The following is a 2,802-nucleotide window of genomic DNA, read 5'->3' on the forward strand; positions in this document are numbered from 1 at the left end:
CGTTGTGTGGCTACTTGATGAGGTACCAGAGGGACGTCCTATGGCAATGTCTGATCGTGCAGAGGAATAACAGATGATGTCCTACCTTTGGTGACTTTCACTTGACTTGAGTTTTGAAGACTTAGAACGTACTTTCCCTCGCTTTAGTTGTTTAGAGGGACTAGGCGAATATAGAGTCTAGGCTAGCCTGGGTGCCAGCTTAGGGACTTCTTGAACAGGTCAGGACCTCAGATGTTGTATATATATATATATATATTATTTAGCTATATCTAGGAGTGTTCTAACGAAAAGTCTATACTCTAATAAAGGCTGGATCACTGAATCTTGTTAGCTGCTTGTGATGTATTTATGTGTGGTTGTTTATAACTATTTTATCTGTTATTATTTGTGAATTAATTATAAATGATTATGTTTATTAATCCAAACGTTTTCAAAAAAATACATCTCGCAAATTAACTACGCTTTTAACAACGAATCAGGCTCATATGATAAATAATAGATAATAACTAGGAAGACAAATTGGTAGCGCTCAGTTTCTGGTGTGTCCTAGGTGTACTGAAAATTGGGTCGTTACAGCGTCCACCCAGATGTTTACAGATTGCTCTTGTTCCCCTTTTCACTCAGGGACAAGGCGTCTAAATGGTTGGAGTCTTTCTCAAAGGAGAGTTTGACAGCATGGGAAGATGTAGTGAACAAATTCTTGGCAAGATTCTACCCTCCTCAAAGGATTAACAGGCTGAGAGTTGAGGTACAAACTTTCAGGCAACAAGATGGTGAGACTCTCTACGAAGCATGGGAGAGGTTTAAGGATTTGACAAGAAGGTGCCCACCGAACATATTCAATGAATGGGTACAGCTGCATATTTTCTATGAGGGACTATCGTATGAATCAAAGAAGGCAGTAGACCACTTATCTGGAGGATCTTTGAACAAGAAGAAGACCATTGAAGAAGCCATAGATGTCATTGAGACTGTAGCTGAGAATGACTACTTCTATGCTTCTGAGAGGAGCAACACTCGAGGTGTAATGGAACTGAACTATGTTGATGCACTACTAGCTCAGAACAAGATGATTGCCAAGCAACTAGCTGACCTTACAAAGCAAATGGAGAAGAATCAAGTTGCAGCAATCACCACACAACCATCAACCCAAGAAGGAGTAAACACAGAGGAAGGAGGTGAATGGGAGCAAGCCAACTATGTTGGTAACTGACCAAGGCAAAATCTTGATCCATACTCCAAAACCTACAATTCAGGATGAAAGAATCACCCCAACTTTGGGTGTTGAAACCAACAAGAACAAGTTCAAGACCAGAGACGTCAAAATCACAATCCTAACAACCAAGCTGTCCACTAACATTCATCACAAAGATCATATCAACAACCACCTAACCACACTCCTCAACACCCATATCAAAACCAGTATGATCACCCTCATTTTTATAACCCAAACATACCATCATACTTTGAGGATAGACTCTCTAGAATTGAAACCTTACTTGAAGGTTTATGCAAGGAAGTCCAGGACAACAAAGCATTCAAGGATGAGGTGCGAACCAACATCAAGAACCAAGGAGATACCATCAAAAGACTGGAATCCCAAGTAGGGTATCTATCCCAGCAAATTTCTAAGTCCACTGACACCTTCCCAAGTGACACAGAGAAGAACCCCAGAGGAGAAGCTAAGAAAGTCAGATGGGAAGAGTGCAAGGTGATCACCACTAGTGATGAAGTGAGTGTGGGGGAAGCAGTCACACAAGCAAAACATCTTCAAGACAGTCCAGAAGATAAGCATGAGAAGAAAAATCAGGAACTCAATCCTTCACAGAAGGAGAAGCTAAAAGAAGAGGGTCTGAACCCATATGCACCTTTTCCTCAAAGACTAAAATGTGGTGAAGCAAGAAGAATATACTCAAGGTTCCTTGATATGATTGCATCCCTTCAGGTGAATAGACCATTCATTAAAGCTCTCCAACAGATGCCTGCATACATTAAGTACATAAAAGAGTTGTTGACCAGAAAGAGATCATTGAAGGGTAAGCAAACAATACTGCTGAACAAGGAATGCAGTGCTCTCATCCAACCACAGCTGCCTATAAAAAGAAAAGACCAAAGGAGCTTCCACATCCCCTGTACTATAGGTGAAACAAAGATTGACAAAGGGCTTTATGACTTGGGAGCAAGCATCAACTTAATGCCTCTCTCCCTCATGAAGAAGCTCCAAATCAATGAACTAACTCCTACCGATGTAATTATCAGATTGGCTGACAAAACTCAAAAACAGGCAATAGGAGTAGTTAAAAATGTGCTGGTGAAGGTTGGGAGCTACTATCTTCCCACAGATTTTGTTATTCTGGAGATGGAAGAAAGTCATCTCCATCCAATCATCTTAGGGAGGCCATTCTTAGCCACTGCTAGGTGGTGCACGAAATTGCAATCACAATTTTGGAATTCCGCACAACTAACCAGCAAGTGCACTGGGTCGTCCAAGTAATACCTTACGTGAGTAAGGTCGATCCCATGCAGATTGTTGGCTTGAAGCAAGCTATGGTTATCTTGTAACTCTTAGTCAGGATATTGGTGCACGAATTTGCAATCCGTACAACTAACCAGCAAGTGCACTGGGTCGTCCAAGTAATACCTTACGTGAGTAAGGGTCGATCCCGCGGAGATTATTGGTTTGAAGCAAGCTGTGTTTATTTTATTAATCTTAGTCAGGATACCAATAGAGTTCTTTAGCCTCGTATAAAGTAAAAAGGGCATAAAATAAATAGTTGTTACTTTAATAATGGAGAATATGTT

The 2,802-nt window shown here is 40.8% G+C and overlaps 1 pseudogene; it reads right to left on the minus strand.

Annotated features, from left to right (window-relative positions):
• Positions 1 to 733: 733 nt before the first annotated feature.
• Positions 734 to 835, minus strand: LOC112793040 (small nucleolar RNA R71; annotated as a pseudogene).
• Between the last annotated feature and the right edge of the window lie 1,967 nt (positions 836 to 2,802).

Source organism: Arachis hypogaea, chromosome 3, assembly GCF_003086295.3.
Source record: "Arachis hypogaea cultivar Tifrunner chromosome 3, arahy.Tifrunner.gnm2.J5K5, whole genome shotgun sequence".
Taxonomy (NCBI): Eukaryota; Viridiplantae; Streptophyta; class Magnoliopsida; order Fabales; family Fabaceae; genus Arachis; species Arachis hypogaea.